Genomic DNA, 22,445 nt, shown 5'->3' on the forward strand with positions numbered 1-22,445 from the left:
GGGTAAAAGCAACATTCGGCACCGGGGGCAGGTCAAGGCGAGGCAGTCACGTGGCAGGCGCCTGGGCCAATGGGGGCCCCGGAGAGGACTCAGCACCCGCCTCGCCCCAACACCGGGCTCGCCTCTTCAGCTCATATAAGGTAAAAGGCAGAGGGGTCTTTGCGGCCAGGGAGCAGCGGGCAAGGGGCTAAGGGGAGGGGGGCCCAGTGCCAGCTGTTTAAAAGTGCCCCTGTGGCAGGGGCAGAGGGGTAACAGAGGCCCAGTGAAGTTAGTTGAGAAGCAGTGATACCTCCAACCATCCCCCAAATGGGCTGGCCCACGTCTCCAGGCCACAAGGAGCCACACCTGGATGGACCCCAAGAGAGGTAAGAACCAGTGGCAGACAGGGGTCTGTGAGTCTAGTTGTGTGTGTGTGTTGGGTGGGGGGGGGTGTCTCTGTGGTATCCTCCTCCCCCCGGAGACCCCCAGGGGATGCTGCGTCGGGGTTCTGATCCTTGGTCTCTTGCTAATCCCCTCTGGGCCTCAGTTTCCGCATCTGTGCAGAGCCTGGACTGGATGATCTCTAAGCACCCATCTTGCCCTGACCAGATGTGCAGATCTGTGATCCTGTTGGCTTTGGGGACTCCTTGTGGCTGTGGTTAAATGCAGGGGGTGGGAGCAGAGGGAGGGGATGGCATCAATGTCCCACCATCTGAGCATCACCACTGTAGCCGAGTCTGGGCCCATCTTGCTGACTTCGCTATAGACAATGCTTCTTCCTTGTCTATGAGGTTTGATTTCTCAGCCCTAAGAGCCTGGGGCTTCTGGCAAGTAAAATTGTTTTCAAATAATGGTTTCAAGAAACAAAGCTGTTGGAGAAGCTATGTTAGCTCAGGTTCCAGCAGACAGGCAGCGAGGCGGGAAGGCCAGGGTGTTGGCTGAGAGGCCGTAGTGGGTAGGGCACACTGGCTGGGGGATGGTGGCAAGCTCCAGCCTCAGCTCTGCTTCTCACTGCCTGGTCCTGTGGCCCCAGGCAGACACCCTACCCTCTCTGGGTTGCAGTTTCCCATCTGTACTGTGAGGCCATCAGACAACACAGTCTCTGTGCTTCTGAGGACGTGGTTTTTGAGCCCTGTTTGAGCCTAGAGGGCAGCTGGTGTTGGGAAGTTTCCCCAGGAGGCCCTGAGCTAAGTCTGCCATTTGACAACAGGATTAGGGGCCAAGCTGACACCTGGAGCCCAGGGATGTACTTGGAGGTTGAGCCTCAGGAGGTGGAAAGAGCTGAAGCATCTCTGACTGCAGGCTTGGCCAAGGGAAGGGTCAGCCCACAGCCCTGAGACCTCAGGATGAGCCTGCCCCAAGGCAGCCTCTGCTGGGGAAGGTGCTAGTCTCTAAATTCAGTGTACTAAGGGTTCAGGATCTTGGAGGGAGTTGGGGACAGCAGAGAGTTTCAGTGAGGTGAGGTGGTGGAGCCAGGGGATTCAGAGGAAAGCAGAGGACTTGCAATGGGGAATGTGGGAGGCAGGGCTGGAAGACACAGCTCTTCTGAATATGCTTTGGCCACATCTAGGGCTCAGAATGGACACAGTCCTCCAGTGTCAGCCTGCCCAGCACTTTCACCTCCCACTGTTGGTTACACAAGATCCGAGGCCACAACAGTCCAAAAGCAGACTCTGGAACCAACTGCCTGGGTCCAATTCTGGCTTGTTTTTACTTACAGAACACATGACCTTGGGCAAGTCACTTGCCATCTCTGAGCCTCAGCTTCCTCGTCTATAGAACAGCTATGATCTCTGTTCTGACCTCACTTGGCTGTCCTAAGGCGTGAGGGACATATGTACCTAAGAGCAAGCTCCTCTGTCCATGGGATTTCCCAGGCCAGAACACTGGAGTGGGTTGCCATTTCCTCCTTTAGGGGATCTCCCCAATCCAAGGATCGAACCCACATCTCCCATGTTTCCTCCATTGTAGGCAAATTCTTTACCTGCTAAACTATCAGGGAAGCCTAAAAGCAGTATAAATGGGGCTCATGTTCATTACATTTGGGCCCTAGTCCTCTTGTGAAGCAAGATAACCTTAGCTATATTTAGAGAGAAGTGAGAGTGAGGACTGGCCAGGGAGCACCCTGAATTGCTGAAGAGAGAACAGGGTCTGGAAAGAGGCAAGAGGGGTGAGGTCAGAGGTCAGAGGTTACAAGGCACAGGAGAGGGGTCAGCTTGAAATGTGTAAAGGGCTAGGTGAAGTCTCATTTTCCGCATATATAATAGGGCATTTTGTGGGTCATGTGTCCCAAAGTGTGGTGTCTGAAGCACTGCACACTCATCAGCTGACAGAATCCTGGCTGAGGCAGGAAGCTGTACTCCAGCCTCTCCAGGAAACCCCAGGTGTATGGAGTTTGGAGAATGCTGTGCTGTCAAGTAGCTCGAGGCCCTTACAAACATAGTCGAGGTCACTGAACCCAGAAAGAGAGAGTATTGCTTTAGGTCACACAGAGAGCTGATGGCAGAACTACAGCACAACAAGCCTCTGTCAGCAAGGTGGTATGGATAGAATCACACTGCGACTGCGACGGCAAAGGCCTAAGGCCTTTACACAAATTACAGTAATTCACAACAACCCTGTAAGGTAGGGACAACAATTATCCTCATTGCACAGATGAGGACACTGAGAAAGAGAGGTTAAGTAGCTCGCGTGAGGTCACACAACCGGTGAACTATTAACCTGGACACAGTATGTCTATCTGCTGCTCCTGCCCCTTTGTCCCCAGGAGTCTCCTACCTCCTGCCCTGCTCCTTGGACACTACACTCCATAACTTCCTGGGGACCCTCCAAAGCACCTCATGAATGTGTACAGGGAATCTCCCCCCTCTCTTGCATTATCACTTAATCCTCCCAGGATTACCCTGGGGCAGGATCAGCATCATTCCACCATCCTAATCCATAGGGAAAAAAACCACTGGAGTTTACCCAAAGTCACACCGCTAGAACTGGCGGAGGGGGTTTGAACCCACTCCGCAAAGTGCATGCTTGTAGTCTGCCCACCAGGACACCTCTGAGTGCGGGGATGAGAAATCCCACTTCTCGAGGAGACCGAGGCTAAGTGGGTGACCACACTAGAGTTTGAACCTGAGTCTTCTAGTTCCAAGGCCATCGCTCTTCCTTTAGCTCCACCACTGCCAAGACAGAAAAGGGTCTGCTTGTTATTGGTCCCTAGGAGCCACAGGACAGCTCTTTGGGCAAAGTCAGCCCTTTCCCAGGCTGGCTTGTGCCAGGGAACAGCTGACACACACACAGCCCTGAGGAATACAAAGCTCCAGTCCCGGTGCCACCCCTGACCTGTGGGGCTGTGACTTATTCGCTGTGTGAGCCCTGAGGGTGGGAGAAGACAGCCTCTGAGGTCCTCATCTCCAGGCTACGCCTGGGCCCTGCCTCAACAGTGATTTCCCAACTAAACAGGCCCTGGGGCTCAGGGCCATGGGTTGTGCAAAGGATCATGATAAAGCTTTTTCCAACTGTGGTTATTATGACCATTTTTGTCCACATCTCCTGAAGCACATGAGCCAGAGTTTCTCTGGGGTTCATATTTAGAGAGGGATTGCTAGGTTCTGGTGTGCATGCCTATCAACTTCACAGGAAAGCACCAGATTATCTTCCAAAGTGGCCAATCCATGTCACAGCTTCCACCAGCAGTAGGTGAGCATTCCCTTCCTTGACAAGCCTTGAAATTACCTGAATTCTTGTTACATACTTTGTTCTTACTGAATTTGTATAATTAAGAAGGAAGAAACAGAAATGCTTTAACACTACTGTCCACGTGGGTATTTAGAAACTTGCCCTACATGCACCAAGTTGCAGGGCAGCCTGCAGGCCCTGGAGTGGGGGTGGGCACAGCCCACATGGCCCTCCCCCAGCCCAGCAGTACGCAGGGGCCTCGGGCCAATTGGAGATTGCCTGCGACAGTCTGCAGGAATTTGGGGTGGGGAAAGAGCCCACGGTGTCTGCCACCTCCTAACAGCCTGTCTAGACAACCCTGGCCCCACGGGGCTTCACCACACATGGTGAAACCCCACAGAGACCGGCCCCCTCCCTTCTTGCAAAAGAGGCTTGTTGGCGACAGTGCTTCATCACCAGAAACCTTTTCTCCAATTCAAAACAGGAATGCACCGCATGAGTCACCCACTCTCGTGGCCCATGGATCACCCACTCCTCAGGCCCCTTTTTGTTTGGATGAGAAAACAGAGGCTGACTCTGGAGCCAGCGACCTTTCCAGTGTGGGCTGAATGAATCCCCATGCCCAGGTGATAAGGAGACCAGGCTGGTCAGAGCGCTGCTAGGGTGAGCTAAGATGCAGCAGTTCAGTTCAGTTCAGTCACTCAGTCGTATCCGACTCTGCGACCCCGTGGACTGCAGCACGCCAGGCTTCCCTGTCCATCATGAACTCCCGGAGCTTGCTCAAACTCATGTCCATTGAGTCAGTGAAGCCATCCAACCATCTCATCCTCTGTCATCCCCTTCTCCTCCCGCCTTCAATCATTTCCAGCATCAGGGTTTTTTCAAACAAGTCAGTTCTTCACATCAGGTGGCCAAAGTATTGGAGTTTCAACTTCAACATCAGTCCTTCCAATGAATATTCGGAACTGATTTTCTTTAGGATGGACTGGTTGGATCTCCTTGCAGTCCAAGGGGCTCTCAAGAGTCTCCTCCAACACCGCAGTTCAAGATGCAGCAGGCTGGCCATTAAAGGTGCCAGAGAGGAGTCAGGCTGCTTGGGTTTGAATCGCAGATCTGCCCCATAACAGCTGTGTGACCTTGGGCAAGGTAAGAGTACCAGCCTCATTAGGTTATTGAATCATCTGGATTAAATGAGTTACAACTCATGAAGTCCTTAGATCAGTGACTGGCACATAGTACTCAATAAATAAATAACTGTCCAAATGTGATGACAAAAGGCAGTTTCTTTAGGTGGGAGGAGGTGCCATATGAAGCCTCAACTCCACCCTCCACGTAGGGGGATAATCTACTCTTGCTCCTTCAGAAATAACAATAACTATATATCAAGTCTTCCCAAGCAGCCAGCTCTCCACCCAGCACTCTCTGAAGTAAATACCATGATCCCTCTGGAAACCCAGAGGCTCAGAGAGATTTAGCCATTTGCCCAAAGTCACACAGCTTTATAAAAGGCTCAGGTGGGGCTCAAACCCAGGTCTGGCTGACTCCAGAACCCATGCACAGAAACCCTAGCACTGTCCCAACTAGTCTGTGAGCAAAAGCTACCTCTGGTTGTACCCGTCTAGTAGGAAAAGTCTTGGCATTTAGGAAGGGGGCCTTTTGAAGCATGATGCCTCAGTAAGATAAAAACAGAGCCCCCCTTTCCCATCCCCATGCCCGCTCAGGGGCAAAATATTTCAGACAATGCTTCTCACCAGTAAGCATACCTTACTGTGGGCTGAGTGCCCCCGGGGCCTGGTCAGTCCTGGGCTGCCCCTGACTAGCACAGCTCATCGGTTCTTTGAGGAAGAAGCCGCCTCACTCCTGCACATCCCTGAGAGTGCACATTCCAGCCACAGGCCTGGGTGCCCTCCTCTGAGGTCCTCCTCTGACCCAAGCCAGGCTCCGAGGGAGATGGAAAACACACTGGACGCTGCAAGATTGGCAGGGACACTGCTCGGCTGCCTCTAGCTCCTGCCCCTACCTTGCTCCTCCTTCAGGGAAACAGATCAGGTTGAAGTGTTCAAAGGCAGGCTGCCGCCTTGGGAGGCCGTCCATAGTGGCCATGACACCACCCTGGCAGGGCTGCTGGGCTCCAAGGTCACTGGTCAGTCTGCCCAGAGCCTGCCGGACCTCAGGCATGTGACCCAACAACTCCATTGTGTCTGAGGGCATCTGATGAAATAAGCTGAACAAGATGGGGAGAAAGGGAAAGAAACAGGCTAAGACGCTGGCCCTGGCTCTACAGCCAACACAGAAGTTAGTCCATCCCTCTGGGCCCTGCAGGGTGAGATGCTCCATGATTTGGGATGGAAGTAGGACAGCTCCCGTCACCCCTTGTATGACAGTGGACACTCAGACTCTCAGGGAAGAAAAACCTGGGGTAGGGGTGGTCAGAGTAGCAGGGGCACACTTTGGACAGACAGAGGTGAGAGAAGACGGCACCCCAGGGGGGTTCTGCCTGCAAAGGTGGGGAGGCAGGACTAGAAAAACATTTTCAGAAGAACAGCAAACAAGTGGTTTGCTGTTGGTTCCACTTGGCTGGAACCAAGAGTGGGTCAAGACCCTGTATGATTTGAGGCTGGCTAAGTGGTGAAGATCTGGTCATGAAGTGGCTTTGATCACCAGAAACCACAGCTCCAGAAGATGGAAGAAGTGTTCCTGGGAGGGAGATTTGTACCCTCCCCCAAAATACCATCAGACCAAGAGCCCTAGGGGAGGAGAGAGACCTGGGAATTTGGGCACTGTTGACTCTGAGATGTCAAATATGAGACTGGGGGGTTAGGAAGCCCGAGGGCTGCAGTCATCATCTTTGAGATTTGAAGAGCTTTCTGGGGATCAGGAATTTGTTCTTTGCAGCCTGAAAACACAGGGCATGCAGCCCCAGAGAGGCAAGTATCTGCAGGATATTAGGAAGAAGTCTTCAACAGTCTGTCCACAGAGAGATGAGGTGATTGGGAAGCAGTGACCTTCCTGTCACCAGAGAGGTATGTGAGCTTAGCAGGGACACTCTAGAACTCAGCATTAGAGGAGGTTGGACCTCATGGCTTTTCCCACCAGCAGCCTGAGACTTCACATTACAGCCCTAATGGCCCTGGGACAGTCTTGTGGGGCTGAACCGCCCCTGCTGCTTGGATGTCAGATTCCCAGCTGGGCATGACATCAGTTCTGCCCTGACTTCACATAGGGGCCTCTAGGGACACCCCCCACCCTTTCCTCCCACTTCCTTCCACCCCTCTGCTGCCTTCTGCCCTTTTCAGAGAGCACTAGGCTTGACCAGACAGACCTGGAGCCTGGTTGTGAGATCAGGTCCCCAGGGAACAATCTGTCCAGCAGGAATGAGGCAGAGGGGGCCAGCATCCCTGGGGGCCCTGTTCACACGCCCCACAGAGACTGCATGGAAATTCCAGGAGGGTCACAGGGAAGATTCCAATTTAGAACAAAATGCTTTATTTTTGTCCCCTTTTCTTTCCTTTCCCCTTACTGGGGGGAGGGAGAGGCTGTCACAGGAGGCTGGGAGAGGAAAGCAAGCATCCTTGTTGGGCAGAATCACAGGAAGACCAGGGTGGAGAGATGGGGCTGCAGAGCAGAGAGGGAAGGGACCCAGATGGGCCTGGGGAGGTGGACTCCACATGGGAGAGGGCAACGGGGAGGGCAAAATCAAGGGGATAATGAGACCAGCAGGCATTCCTGGACACTCAAGACCAGAGTTACTTCAGCTCTGGGTTCAAGCTGGGGTCAGAGAATCAGCCAAGTTTCCCAGAAGGACAGATGGTATCAGGATCAGTTCTTCTGAGACTATTGGACACTGGGGCCTGGCCTTAAGGGACTGTAAAGCTACAGAGTACTACTAAATCCATCTCATTCACCCTGGTGATCCTGGGAGATGCTTAGTAAACACTCCTCGTGTTGAATCCTAAACTCATAGCATAAAAGTCCTATTAGAGCCAACAGGGACCCTTAAGTGCATCAAAACCATCTCCTCGTGTTACAGATGCAGGACCTGAGGTCCACGATGGAAGGAGACTTGCCTAAGGTCAGACTGCCAGAGAGGCCACCCAGCCCTATGCATCTTTCTTTGCCCCTTCCCTGCCTTCTAGCCAGAGATGGAGGCTATGGTATGGTCTCCCCACCAAGGAGGGAGACAAAGAAAAGGCAGGTGCCCTGCCAGGATATAACTGTCTCCAGGAGGTAGTCAGAGGATAGTGTCACAGCTTCAGTCCTGGGAGCTCTGCCCAGGAGGGTGCTTTCCCTGGCCAGACACGGTCCTCAGAATTGTCAGCTGCTGCAGATAGGGGACTCCTACAGATGAGAGAGCCCAAGGCTGGAGGGGAAGCCCTAGGTTCTGTTTCTGGCTCTGCCCCAACTCACCACATGACCTTGAACATGACCTGAGGTAGGGTCTTCTCTGACCTCAATGTGCCTGGTGAGGGGCTGGACCCAACCAGCTTGGATGGTCAGAGATTTCATCCATGACCTGCCTCAGTCTCCTGAGTGCCTCCCCGCTCTCTCAAGCCATCTTAGCTTTTGCTTTGGTACAGAAGTAGGCCAGGAACAGCAGAAAAAAACAGTAGCCTGCAGATCCCCCTCTACTGGGAGCAGCATCCTCTATGCCCTAGCTTTGCTTTCCAGCCTTGGAATTCCCAGAGAAGCAAAAAACTGGGAAGGCTTTTATGATCAATCCAGTGAGAGATCTGAGACCAGAGAGCTTCCGCAGACTACGCAAAGTCACACAGCAAGTCACGTGGCAGTGGGCCTTAGGTCTCCTGACACTCAGACCAGCGCTTTCACTGACCACACTGCCTTCCAGGATGACAGGCACACGAGCCAATCTCATGTGGACCTAGGCACTGACTCACTCGACACTTAACACTCCCCACACAGGGAGCCCACACTCTTCCACCCTTCTCTGAGACTTGGTTTCTTCTTCTATCCAAAGGGGAGATGGAGTGGAACAGATATCTCTAGGAACCCTTGCACTCCAGGACCCCAGGGTGGCCTCCTCAGCTCTTTCTTCACAGAGGGTGGGGCTACCCAGGCCAGGAAACCCCACCAGATCACAACCTCCATCCAGCCGGGTCCCACCCCAGACCCCAGGACTGGGTTTCATCCAGATCTACAGGCTCCAGCCCAGCTCCCTCGGAGGATCTGGATTTTTCTTACCATAAAAGGGCAAGCGTGCCTCTCTGGGTCCCCACTGCCAGCCCCACTGGGGGAAAGGCGGAACTATTTTTAGAAAACTCTAGGGTTTGCTCCTGAACTCAAGATGGAGCCTGTCTGAGCCTGCATCCAGGGAGCCCTCTCCCATCTCCCTTGCCCACCTGCCCTCTGTCTTCCTCCCTCTTCGCCCATTGCTGTCTCTTCCCTCCCTCCTCCTCTCTCTGCCTCTGTCTTGCTCTCACTCTCACTCCATCAATCTCTCTTCCTTTTTTCTCTCCCTCTCCTCCTCTCTTCCTTCCCCCTCACTTCTCCCTTCTCCCCAGATCTCCTCTCAGTCAGCTCCCCTTCCCCCTCCCCCTCATCCCTCCGGCAGATCTTGTTTTTGGTGGTTGGAGAAAGTAACACATCTGCACCCCCCCACACCCTTCTTAAACACTATTTACAACATAAATTCCAAACATCCGCCATCTGGTTCTAGAAAGGGCCAAAAGATATTTAGAAAAGGAAGTCATGATTATTCCATCTTCAAAGCCAAAGGAACATAAAGGCCCCCCTCTCCCCCACCTCCCTCCCAGGGCCCCTTTGTTAAAATCTGACAGATTAGGATTCTTCAGTGAGTGGAAGGGGTCAGTCCCAGCTGGGCCTCTGATGGGCTGCATCACTTTAAGCTTGTTGCTTCTCCTCTCCACACCTCAGTTTCCTCATCTGAACTGTGGGAACACGACTAGGGAGCCTCCAGCGCTAATGCTCTGAGACTTCATGTCCTAGTGCAGAAAATCCTGAGGCCCAGGTCCCTGGGGCCCACCTTGGGCTGAGCATGGGGTAAGATGGGGGCAAGGGGAATTCCAGCCTCTCCCCTTGCAGCCCTGTGCCTTTCAGCCCAAGGAGATCTATGCATTCCTTAATGGTGGGGGCGGGAGCGGAACCAAACCATCTCCCTTTTTGTGACCCCAGGAGGACTCTGGATGCCAGAGTCCAGTCCTTTCCCCGCATCATAGTGAGGCCCACAATCACACAACATGCCTACAGGAGACCCGGTACCTAACCTGCTGCTCTTCCCTTCCAAAACCTTCCAGAAGAAACCAACCTTTGTATTCTCCAGAAAACATCACCCAGCCCAGCAAACTGGAACCCTGGAGGTCTCAGTTCTTTGCAAAGTAGACAGGAGAGAAAGGAGAACTAACTCCTTTATCATGGAATTTTCTTCAAATAGACCGCATACAAGGGAGAAATGCTGTGGGAAGTCCCCTGTTTCCAGAGACACACGTTGCCAGCGCTGACAGAGCCTTCACTTACACTGAAAATGTGCTCTCTGCTCACAGCCCCCTTTCCATAAGGATGCTTTCCATAACACACATTTGACGGAATGTCCTAAGACACTGACTCACTGACTCAGGCTGTCTCCATGAATAGTCTGGTCTTACAGGGGAGCTTGAAAAACACAAGCTAGCTGGCAACCCTGATTTTGACGCCTACTAACCATGTGACCTCAAGGGACTGCTATAACTCGTGAAAGCTTGTTTCCTCATCTACAAAACAGGATAAAAATGGTACCTGACTCATAAGCAATGGTGAGGATGAGAAAAGCCTGTGTAAAATAAAGCCCTTAGCAAGTGTGGAGCACATGGAAGACCCCCAGTGTGTCACCTGTAACACGTACAGGCCACTGTTACGATTACGGCATGTCCCAGAGCGGTAGGTGGGTGGTGGCTCTCACCACTGTCACTGTCCTGCCAGTCTGTTCACACTGGAAAATCAGGGTGACGGGGAGTCTCAGGGACCCTGGTCTCTTCCCCCAGCCTCCCAGAGCCCAAGCTACTCAAGGCTGGGCTTGGGATTGTAGGCCGTGGGGCTGGGCTCCTTTCCTTCCCTGTCTTCCCTTTCTCCTGCTTCATCTTGTGTTAGCCTCAGACTGCATTCCCAGGCCTTGCTCAAAAGTCCCAGGCAGCAACCTTCCCTGGGGAGGAAGTGGGGAGCGTGTGAGGCTGGTGAACTCAGCTGGGCTGTCAAGGGGGTGGGAGGGTGCTCTGGGAACACAGGCCCAGAGAAGCTGCACGGTGGAGGGGACATGGGAAGGGGCCCTACACGGTAGCTCCCACCCCAGCTTCCACATCTTCTCTAGATGCCACGTTGGACCTTGGCCCTCATCCTTCCTGCTTCTCTTGCTCCCGTGCCTGTGTCTCACTGTGGGCTCATAATGGAAGCTGCCGCTGCTCATTGTGGGCTTACAATGTGCCAGCAACTGCGCTTGCACTTGACATCCACCTCATTTGACCTTCACAAACAAGCCAAAGTCCAGAGATGCAAAGCCACCAGCTCGAGATCACACAGCTAGAAAGTGCTACGGGTGAGAATTCAAACAGAGGTCTGCCGGGCTCCAGGGCTAGCGTCTTCTCAGTTCTCCCCAGACATATGCCGGAAACCCTAGGGCCCTGGAACCCAAGGAGAACACAGGCCAGAGGACTTGTACCTGGGTGAGGGAGCCGAGGAAGGGGAGCTGTGGGTAAGGAAGCCCCTCCAGAGAAGACTGGCGTGGGGTGGTGGGGGTGTACTCACATGGGGCCCCGACCTCAGCCGTCTCCCAGGGTAGTGCCATCTGGCTTGCAGATGTGGCCTGTTCCCAGCCCCTCGGACTTCTTGGAAATGAGCAAGACCAGGAGAGGGCACAGGGCCTTTTGCAACATCTATGACGACGTGAGCTCTGTCTTGTGGTCATCCAGCCGACTGTGGCCCAAGCTCAGGGGACAGCTGGGTTGAGAGTGAACAGCCCAGGGGTCAAGCTGACCTCTGATACTCACCAGGCGTTGACCTGAGTACACTGCAGAGCCTCTTGGAACCTCAATAAGCAAGGAAGTCACTCCTACCTCTGGCAGGGGTTTTGAGCATTTCCAAAGCTATGGGGGGAGCATTTTGCAGGCTGCAAGCCTTGTGCAGCTGGAAGTGGTCACAGGTGGCCCCAGGGCTGTCCCTTCAGTCTTGGCTACTGCGTTAACGACAAATTTCCATCTACTCCTAAATGGCTCCTTATCCCTGGGTGAGTCTAGAGGTGGGGGCATTGGTCACCGGGGCCTCTCGGAAATTTCCTTCCAAACCCACACTTCTGCAAATGGGGTCTTGGTGCACTGAAAAGGATAGGCAGCCCCTCTTGCTCTTGGAGCCTAGAGCTCCTCAGAAGACCCCCTTTGAAAGCCGGGCAAGCATTGCAGAGAATGGCAGCCTAGGGGTGGAAGGCGGAGAAGGCAATGGCACCCCACTCCAGTACTCTTGCCTGGAAAATCCCACGGATGGAGGAGCCTGGTGGGCTGCAGTCCATGGGGTCGCTAAGAGTCAGACACGACTGAGTGACTTCACTTTCACTTTTCACTTTCATGCTTTGGAGAAGGAAACGGCAGCCCACTCCAGTGTTGTTGCCTGGAGAATCCCAGGGACGGCAGAGCCTGGTGGGCTGCCGTCTTTGGGGTTGCACAGAGTCGGACACAACTGAAGCGACTTAGCAGCAGCAGCAGCAGGGACAGAAGGACAGACGCGTTGAGGCCTGGAATATCCCAGCAGACTCAGCCTGAGGCATCTAAGGACCCAGCAGCAGCACAGGCTCATCCTCAATCCCTCGGAGCCCAGCAGCCTGGTCAGGACCCACAGGCAACCCAACATTCTCTGATGGGGGCATCCTTGTTCCTTTCAGGCAAGGGCACTGGCTGGTGGGAGCCACCCCTTTTCAACCCTCACACTGACAGAGAAGGGCCTCCTGAGGACCCAAGGAGGGCAGGCAGTGGGTTCCCAGGACACAGAACTGTGAGTGCCACCCCTCCCCACCCACTGGCACCCACATCCTCCCCTCTACACCATGCCGGCAATAAACTCCCCATCCCATCCTCAGAATGACCATGAAAGCAGGCCTCAGAACGGGAAGTGTTAACAAGGAAGGCCCTGTTGACTGACGGGCTGAGGACAAGTCAGGGCTGTTGGGTTGGGGTTGTAGGTGAAAAGAAATGGAACCAAGGAAGGGAAAATCCACCAGGAGCCAAGAATCCACCCCCATCCCATGCTCCCTACAAACCAACAAACACAGAGCCTGCATGCTACCAAAACCAAAGGACTTGAGGGAGCTGTAAGGATGGTGGTCATCTTCCCTGGAAAGGAGTAAACGGGGTCGGATTCTGAAAGCAGGTAGATGCGGGGCTTTCGGGTTGTCAGCCTCTGATAACAGAAGCAGCTCTCAGGGCTCTGAGAGAGTCAGGTGTGTGTGCGGACTCACAGTGCTTGGAACACTGTGAAGCTCTAGAAACCCACGCGGTTGTGTTCACCATCCATCATGTTCTTCCCACGCTTACAGCTGTTCGTGGAGCAGGCAGGGTTAGGGACCAGCTCCATAAGACAGGTGGAGAAACTGAGGCCCAGGGTGGGGAAGGGACTCCACTCAGATCTCACAAAGATGAAAAAAGAGGAAGACTTGGAAGTGAACAGAGGAAGCAAGACTCCGAGAAGGAGCTGATATGCCAAAGACACAGGGTGCCCCAGGCCTGGGTTATATAACACAGCACACCTGTTTACCTCTGCACACCGCACACGTGCGTGCAAACGTGCGCCCCAGCACAGCGCACACACCTGGCCCTCATTCACTAGCAAATGAACCTCGGAGACTGGGTCCAAACAAATTGGATTAGGAGGGCTGCAGGCGCCTCCTCCCCCATGCTGTCGGCTCCGACACTGAGCAGGCCTGCAGAGCAGCCAGCTGCGGTCTCTCGGCCATGCTGACAGGTCGGCCTCCTCGGTCCCCTCACCCCGCCCCCGGGCCCCGGGAAGGGGGCCTGGGTCCCAAAGAATGCCATGATGATGGATGGGCTGAGGGAGGTTCCAGGGCTAGCTCAAGAGCACACAGGATGTTCGTGCTTATGCGAGGCTCATTTCTGAGCTGTTTCCAGCAAACCAGCCCCACCTCCCTTCCCTCCCTCCCCTCCAGCAACCTCTCCCACGGTCACCCGGTCACTGCTGCCAGAGCCCAGACCCCGAGCAGATCTACCCCCAAATCTCGGTCCACAGCTGGACTGAGCAAGAACCAGTCACTTAGGAGACAATGCCCTGGGGCTGAGACACAGGCACTTCAGAGGGGAGACGATATCTGTGAACTGAGAGGACGCCATCATAAAAGTGGCATCTCTATGCTTTCTCATCCGTTGTTTTATTTGATCCTCAGAATGTGCCAGGGAGTTAGGACACTGTGCCCATATTACAGATGTGACTACTGAGCTTCATTCATTGAGTGATCCCATAGCCCTCCTGTCCTGAGCCCTGAGTCTGCACCAGGCCCTATGTGTGGTGCTGGGGAATGACTTGCAGCCTCTGCCCGCGTAGCTTAATGGAACAGTCAACTTTTGGCCAGATCACTGAGCACTGGGACCCCCCCCGATCTTCCTGGGGAGCAGCTCCAGCAGAATCCCTTTTCCATATGGCATGTGTGAGCAGTTGAAATTATCACCAAGAGGAGCCTTAGCAATCAGCCCATTCAGAACACAGACCCTGAAGTCAGACATCCCTGAGTTCAAATCCTGCCTTGCTCTCCTTTTAACTGGATAGCTGTGGTCTTAGTCTTTTGAAGCCTGTTTTCCCACCTGTAAGATGGAAAATACAAAAGCTCCCACCTCGTGAGACTGACTGTGAGGACTAATTCTTATTTCCCCTATGCTTATTCGACACAGGGGCCTGGAGAGTGAAAGGGCTCGGCCAGGGTCACACTGGGGGTTAAGTCATAACCAGGTGGATCCCTTCCCCCTGCCCCCCCGACCTGCTTCACCCTAAGCAGCCCAGAGCCACAATAGCTGGCCAGTTTGTGCAGGGCCCACAGGGACATGTCCTGGGTCCTGCCCTCCGTCTTGAGCCCTGCCCAGCCTCTGCAGCACCAGAGTCCCAGGTGACCAGTGGTGGCCCCCCGCCCACAGAGACGGCGGGGGGTGGGGGCACTTAGCAGCAGGCTCCCAGCCCAGAGCAGCCTGGCCATATAAGGGAAGGAGCCAGGAAGGTCTCCTCGCTCAGGCCTGGCGAGAAAATCCAGACAGCCACTGTTTATTTTCTCCTTCCCAGGCTCCCCAGAGCTTCCCGACAGAAGACACAGGCTGCCCCCCGGGGCCAAGCGACATTTCCTGAAGACAGTGGGGAACAGGGAAGAAAAAACAGTCCGTCCTCCGGGAGTAGGAGGATGTGGACAGCCAGCACCAGGTAAGATTCTGCCAGGTAAGACTGTGAGGCCACCTGTTCGATGGCCTCTTTTGATGGAATGGGAAACAGGGAGGCAGTCAGAGGTGCTTGTGAGAAGGGATCACACCACTTGAGTCTCCCTAGTGGGACCCATCTCCTGACTGGGGACCCAGAGCAAGGAGAGGCCTCTTGTGGAGTAAGTGGAACAGGAGAGCTATAGACCCCCTTCTCAGTGGGGCCTCATTTGAAAGAGAAATGGGGTCAAGGCCAGCTCTGTCTGCCTCCCAGCAAGGATGCAAAACTCAAGGGAGGAGTTCCTGGAGCCAGAGAGCGGCAGAATGACATCTTTCCTGCACCTCTGCCCTCCTCCCAATCCAGCTGCACCACCTTCTTCTCCAGGAAGCCCTCCTAGCTCCCCCAGGGAGGAGGAACCTAAGCCTTCAGCAGTCCTCTCTGGGCTCTCTCTCAGGCCACTTGGGTCTGTGCCCTATTCAGCTCACCAAGGGCATTTATCCTTCCATCTCAGCCTGACTGTGCTCCTCCAGGGTAAGGACCATATCAGATTCAGGCCTGTCCCCTCGGCATGTGGAAGACGCATTTGGTTTGCTAAATGGATGGATGAAAAGGTTAGACCCTGTCCTCAACCCTGATAGACTGGTATAGTGGTCAGGGGAGGAAATGTTCAGCACGGAGGTTAAAAGTCATGATCCTGAGGTGGCTGTTCTGATAGGAACCCAAGCTGGGCTCCTAGCTCTGTGCCCTTAGAAAATCCCCTTCTCATGGAACCTTGAGATGCATGGGGATTAGCACAATGAAAAAATTCAAAACATGATCGTTCTTTTTACCATCAGCGTCACTGTGGTCTTTCTAGAGACAAAGGAACAGAACCAGGCAACCTACAGCCACAGAGGATACGGAAGCAAATACCTTCCCCTGGTCAAAGGCCTCAACCTCTGGCCCTGTGTCAGAGTTTCCCACAGGAGCGTGGGACTGCCTCTCATCCATTTCCTGTCTCTGCACCCAGGAGAGCTGCTATCTTTGCGGCAATACTCTGAGCCCAACGGGGTGTGCTGGAAATAGCCACCAATTCCCCTAGTGCAAGCAGGGCTGTGACCCTGGAACCGTCTCCTCCCCTTCCTGGCTCGCCATGTGCAATGATAAGCCTCCCCTGACCACCGCACAGCTGTTCTGCAGATTAAACATGGAGGGGCGGTTTTTCAAATGGCAGGCACTCAGATGCCACCCCCCCTTTTTTTTCCTCAGATGCCCCCTTTTTAACTTTTGCCATATCTGCAAACAATCATAAGATTTTAAATTTTAAGATGAGTCTTTTTTAATACCTAAAATAGGAAACTAAACACTGTCCATAATTAGGAGATAATAAAGATAAGAGAGCCAGTAAATATGCAGCGGTGCTCTTACTCTTTCCCCTTGAGCAATGGCTTGCAAGGTCCTGGACTTGAGGGAGATAAACAGGAGCCTGAAAAGTGTCAGAGACATGACAGCACCAAACCGAGGCTCTTTCCCCCTGGAAAACAGAAGGACTGGAAGCAAACTGACAGGGAACAGCCTGGGTCACTGTGTTTTCCAAAGTCTGTGCTCAGGCCACATATGCAGCAAAATTGCGAGAAGCCAAAAGTAGTCAGGTGAAAGAGCTTTGGAAAGAGTCCCGCAAGGAAGAATGCAGGGGCTGGCCTATCAGCTGGCCTCCCAACAGCAAAGGCTCATTTCTGGGGGACGACCCTCCCTGCTTCTTACTGAAAACTCCACGTTGGCCAGGCCAGGCATCTCCTCTTGCAGAACTAGTGGGAGCAGTCCGAGAGTGGAGTAGACAGACTGTGGGCTGTCCAGGACCCCCCAGGCTGGGTCCTGTTGTTGGAATCACTCCCCAGCCAAATGCAGTTTGGAAGAAGTTCCTACTCATATTAGAGGAAGGCAGTTCTTTGGGTGGGAATACCTCATAGAGGGGCTGACCTGCCCCAAGTGGCAGACCAAAGGAAAACACTCTGCAGTTTGGGGCCTGATGTCAGATTTCCATCCAAGGCATAAGAGACACTAATTTTTGAAGGATGTAAGTGCTTTCCTGCTCTCTCCCAGCCTTGAGAAAAGGCTACCGGCCCCCTCCGCCCTTTAGACATCCCTGAAAGTACATGTCATCCAGCATTGAGGCCATCACAGTGGTATCAGCAGTGTAGGAGGGCTGCCCTGAGATCTTGGCGGGACAGGAGAAGGGGGTACAGGGCTCTGCCTGCTCACTCAGAGGTTCCCACCTAAGCAGGTCTTAAGAGGAAAATGAATGATCTACATGGCCATTCAGTCATCTACCAGCAGCACTCCCTGGGGTCCCTCACTATGTACAAAGGGCTTCACAAGGCCCAGGGATCCCCACCACAAACACACATGGGTGCTGTCCTCAGGGAACTGGACTTCTACCCCAGTCAGACCCAGAGGCAAAGAGCTCTGACACTGGAGAGAATGTGGCTGAAGAATATGATTCATTCACTCGGACAACACATATTAAGCATCTACCATCACAAGTGCAATAAAGGATGAGAAAGAGGGCAGAGAAGACTTCCCTGGTGGTTCAGTAGTGGAGAATCTGCCCTGCAAAGCAGGGCACTCAGGTTCAATTCCTGCTCGGGGAACTAAGATCCCACATGCCACCAAACAGCTGAGCTCTCATGCCACAACCACGTACCGCATGAAGACTGCACGTGCCGAAACTAAGACCTAATGCAATCAAATAACTAAACTTTTAAAAAAGAAGGAAAGAGGGCAAAGGATGTGGACCAGGGAATTCTGATGTCTGAAAAAGTCAAAGAGGGCTTCACAGGAAAAGTGGCCATTTAAGTAGAGACTCATCCTACCAAGAAGAGATGGGCAGGGGAGTGAGAGGGAGTAACACGGTTCCTGGGAACCCCAAGGTGGTGGGCACAGGACTCCCTGGAGGAGTGGAAAAAGAGGGCAAGGGCCCAAGAGGGACAGCCCAGCTGGGCTAGATAGCGCAGGCCTATAGCCTTTTGTAAGGGTTTTAGAATTCAGCCAGAAGGAGACCTTTCACCATTTTAAACCCAGGAGAAATATGGGCACATTTGCATTTTGAGAAATCATTCTGAGAGGATGGCTGGGAAGGATGGGTGGGAAGTTGGCGGGAGCAGAAGCAAGGGAAGCCAGGTGGGAGGTTGAAGCAAATGTTTGATGATATAAAATATAAAGTACCATGAATGTGCCATTTGGCTGGGATACACCAAGCATAAAGATGAGGTATGGAGTCAAAAAGGTAGACTGTCACCCAGGGTGAGGGGTGGTGGGGCGGTAGAGGGTTCTTTGGGATGATGAAATGTTCTACAACTGTAGTGACGCTTGTGACACTCTGTGTTGTTGGATTCACGCTCAGTCGTGTCCAACTCTTTGTGACCCCATGGACTGTAGCCTGCCAGGCTCTCTTCCATCCATGGAATTTTCCAGGCAAGAATACCGGAGTGGTTTGCCATTTCTTCCTCTGGTGGATCTTCCCAACCCAGGGATGAAACCTTCATCTCCTGCATCTCCTGCACTGCAGGCAGATTCTTTCCCACTAAGCCATCAGGGAAACCCAACTCACCACTCTGTGACTGAACTAAAAAACCATTTCATTGTGTAATTTGAATAGGAGGATTATATCTCAATGAAACTGTTTAAAAAGAAAAGGAAGGGTGAAGCTTGGTCCCAGAGGGCTCAAATGCCAGGCTGAGGACAGGAAGCACACCCAGGGTAGCTGCAGCAGCCTCCAGAGCAGGAGCTGGAGGGAGGAGCCGAGGCCCCTCTAATGCCCCTTCTCCTGCCTAGGGTGGACTCCCTGCCTTCGGCCCCTGGTGCAGAGTGGTATGGCGTCCTGTCTCCCAGCCTGAGGTGCAGTGCTGCATCTCTGGTCAGTTGGGAGTCTGAGATGAAGCACTGTAGCTCGGGAAGGGAGAAGTTGTTCTGCAGCCGTCGCCAGAAGTGGTAAGTGGTAAGTGGTGTGGTGCCTGCAGGCACCAGGAAGGACGGGAGTGTCTCCATTCTCCAGAATGTCCGCTGAGGAAGCACTGGACTTGAGTCCCATCTGTGTCACTATCTGCTTCATGATTCTGGGCAAGTCCTGACTCCTCTGTGCACCGCAGTTTGTTCATCTGTAATATGAGATTTTGGAGCATTCAGTGGTGGCCATTACCCAGTACCCTGACTCTGCTTTCTCCTGAGCCCATGGCAGACATGGCTAATCAGTCAAGGTATCCTTTCTTAAAGCATTCAGATGCGGCTTCAGAATCCTTCTTAATGCTAAGTCCTAGAGAGCTGCTATTGATCCAAAGCTGAAACACTTCATCATTTGTGAACTGGTCAATTCCTAAAAAATCTTTCAGACTAAAGACAAGGTCCTGGGCTCTGAGTCCAGCTCTTTACTCTTTGAGGTGTTGCCTAAACTAATCCAAGCATCTCCCAAATATCTGATCCCTTTCAGGGGCTTCAGACTAGTCAGAAATAGCAGAGGAAAACCACTGGGCTAAGCACAATTTTATTTAACCTCCCTACAAGCTTGGGAGGTGGATTTTATTGACCCATTTTCCAGATGAGAAAACTGAGGCTCAGGTAAGCAACTTGCCCAAGGTCACACATAAATTATGTTGAGCTGGGCTTGGAACCTAATCTGTCTGCCTTCAGATTCATGTTCTTACCCACTGCGTGTGACTTGGGAACCTGGGATTGGGGGAGCAGGAGGAGAACATAATAAATCCTATTCTAGTCTTGTCCTTACGTCCTGGGTCGCTTTTAGCAAAGACAGACTGAGACATTTTCCAGTAATCCTATAGACTTCCTTCCTCTTCTTCCTGCCCCCCACCATTGTATTTATCTCACCTTTCAAGTAGGTCCTACACCATCCCATTTTATAATTGGGGAAGACTGAGGTTAAGTGAGTTGCTGGATGTCGCCAGTAAGGAAGGTGCCAAACAGAGACTGGGAACCAGAACTGTCCAGGTGGTTTCGAGTAGAACCCTCCCTCTGGCTGGAGGCTCAGGAATACACACAATCCATGGCAACTGAAGCGGGGGGTGGGGTGTTACCAGATGACTTCTGGTTGACAACATGGCCTCTGACTACAGGAAGGTACTTTCCAGGGCCACTGAAGTTCCAGTCACTACCCCCTCCCCTGAAGCAATCATCCACATCCCGCCAGACATGGTGGCCACACTGGCTTCTGCAGATGGGGCTGGATGCAGAAGAAAACCCCAGCTGGTCCTTAGGGATATGGCAGGGCCTTGGTGCTGAAGGCCACTCTCTCACCTTGTCCTCACGGTCCAGTTTTCCCAGGAATCCCTTAGATGCTAAGATGGGGATTCCTGGAAATACTGTTCTTGAGGTCATGGTTTAACAGCTGGATTCGCCTCCTTCCCACCCCAAGTTGCCCCCGCGGGACTTGGGCTCAAGCACGGCATGAGGTCACGTGGAAGGCCATGCACTGGAGGTAAGAGGACTTGAGGACTGTGTTCTTGACCTTTAAATTGCTTTTCTTTCCATTTTGTCCATTTCGCAACATCCTGTGAGGCTGGAATGGGAACTTCACCTCTGTCCTACTCTTGGGAAATTTGTCCAGACACTCAGTTGAGCAGTGGTTGAACCAGGACACCATAAAGCTTGTGTCTCTTTCCACCTCCCCCAACCCCCATCTCACTTTCCAGCATGCCAAGCAGTGGTGCCGGTGGGGTCACAATATCAAATCCACATTAGTGATAAACAAATAAATATATGAGAATTTATTTTAAAAGTTCACTAGATCAGTTAACGTAAACAAAATCTGTAAGTTTTAGTTCCATTTGGAATACCACAGAAAAATTTTGTAATTTTTCATCAAGGTAGAGAAGACAAAAGAGCTCAGACTGCCCTCTTGTGGTGACGCCTGCCACAACCCTGGAGAACCCAGGAACACTGGGCTGTCCTACACACACACACACAGACTCCTTTTGAACCAGCTTAAGACCCATCCATCATTTCATTACCAATGATGTCTCCATCATTTACAGTTTAATTTAACTCACATTACCTGGCTTTGTCCTCAAAACTCCTGAAGGTCAGTGAGATGGTGAAGTTCAGAGAGGTGAAGTGACCAGCCCCTGGTCACCCAGATAGCATTAGGCAGAGCCAGGATCTGTTCCGAGTTCAGTGACTCGGCCAAAAGTAAAAACTACAAAAATAAAAAATAAAAGGAAGACATCTGAATAGATGCAGAAAATGCTGGCTGAATGCCAGAGACCTGATGTGGTCCAGGTGTAATACTAGAACTTTTCACAAAATCTTCCTAGTGCTTTTTATGGAGTTTGTAGAGACAAGAGGTGCCATGACCCCAGGATCCTTACTTTGGGGTCTAGTAGCCATGTTCCCAGGGACCAGGTGGCTCCCACTTATGTATCAGGCTGTCTCTCTTAACAGGCCATGCTGCAGACAATTTACAAAGTATCAGATTCCCGTTCCTCTCCTCCTCAGAGACTGGAGCTGGCCTGACCATGAAGAAATCTGATTTGCTCCAAATGATAATAATAGCTTCCACTTACTGAGTATTTGCAACTTACCAGGCACTGTGTTAAACACTTTCACAAGCGTTGTCCCATTCAATCTTCACACCAACTCAGTGAGATAGGTTCTATCACTTATTCCACTTCACAGATGAGGCAGCCAAGACACAGACGTTAAAAGACTTGTCTAACATCACACAGCTGACAAGTTGTAAGACTGAGTCAAATCAAGTCTGTGTTTATACTTGTCACCTGCGCTTGCCCCCTCTCTCCCATTTGGCCTGGTCTGGCTGGTAGAGCTGTCTCCTGTGGCTTCCCCTGGGGCAGATGGTAAAACAAACCTTCAGTGAGACCCAAGTGGTCCCTCCTGTGTTCTGTGACTAATAATAAAGTGTGAGACTCTTGACTTGTGTCCTCTGTCTTTTGGGAACATGAGAGGAGGGGAGGGGAGGTGAAGGCAGCCTAACAGCCTGTATTAGTTCACTAGGGCATCCATAACAAAGTGCGACAGCCTGGGTGGCTTAAGCAATAGAATGTTATTGTATCATAGCTGTAGACTCTGCAAGTCTAAGAGCAAGGTGTCGGTGGGCTGGCTTCCTCCGAGGCCTCTCTGTCTTGTAGACAGCTGTGTTCTCCCCATGTCTTCAGTCTGTGCATGTCAGTGTCTTAATCTCTTCAGACAAGGAAATCAGTCCTGTTGGATTAGGGCCCACCCTCAGGTCTCATTTAACATGAATTATTTCTTTAAAGACCTACCGCCAAGTATCGTCAGAGTCTAAGGTACTGGGAGTTAAGACGTTCATCATGAACACAGTGGGGGGACACAATCCAGCCCACAGCACAGCCCCAGTTGAGGTAACCCTAAGGTGACTTCACACT

At 52.5% G+C, this 22,445-nt stretch overlaps 1 protein-coding gene and 1 long non-coding RNA gene across 4 annotated transcripts in view; one reads left to right on the forward strand and one right to left on the reverse strand.

Annotated features, from left to right (window-relative positions):
* The window catches only part of IL17B (interleukin 17B), a 31,994-nt gene extending 20,437 nt beyond the window's left edge, over positions 1-11,557 (reverse strand). For all 3 annotated transcript variants that reach the window (XM_070793828.1, XM_070793829.1, XM_070793830.1), the window contains exon 1: positions 11,404-11,557. The gene's annotated coding sequence lies outside the window, so the exon portion shown is untranslated. The remainder of the gene's footprint in view (positions 1-11,403) is intronic.
* On the forward strand, positions 138-21,972 carry LOC139184197 (uncharacterized). Its single transcript, XR_011567748.1, has 2 exons — positions 138-365; positions 14,926-21,972. It is a non-coding gene; the product is annotated as an uncharacterized lncRNA (long non-coding RNA).
* The last annotated feature ends 473 nt before the right edge of the window (positions 21,973-22,445 follow it).

Source organism: Bos indicus, chromosome 7 (genome assembly GCF_029378745.1).
Source record: "Bos indicus isolate NIAB-ARS_2022 breed Sahiwal x Tharparkar chromosome 7, NIAB-ARS_B.indTharparkar_mat_pri_1.0, whole genome shotgun sequence".
NCBI classification, from domain to species: domain Eukaryota; kingdom Metazoa; phylum Chordata; class Mammalia; order Artiodactyla; family Bovidae; genus Bos; species Bos indicus.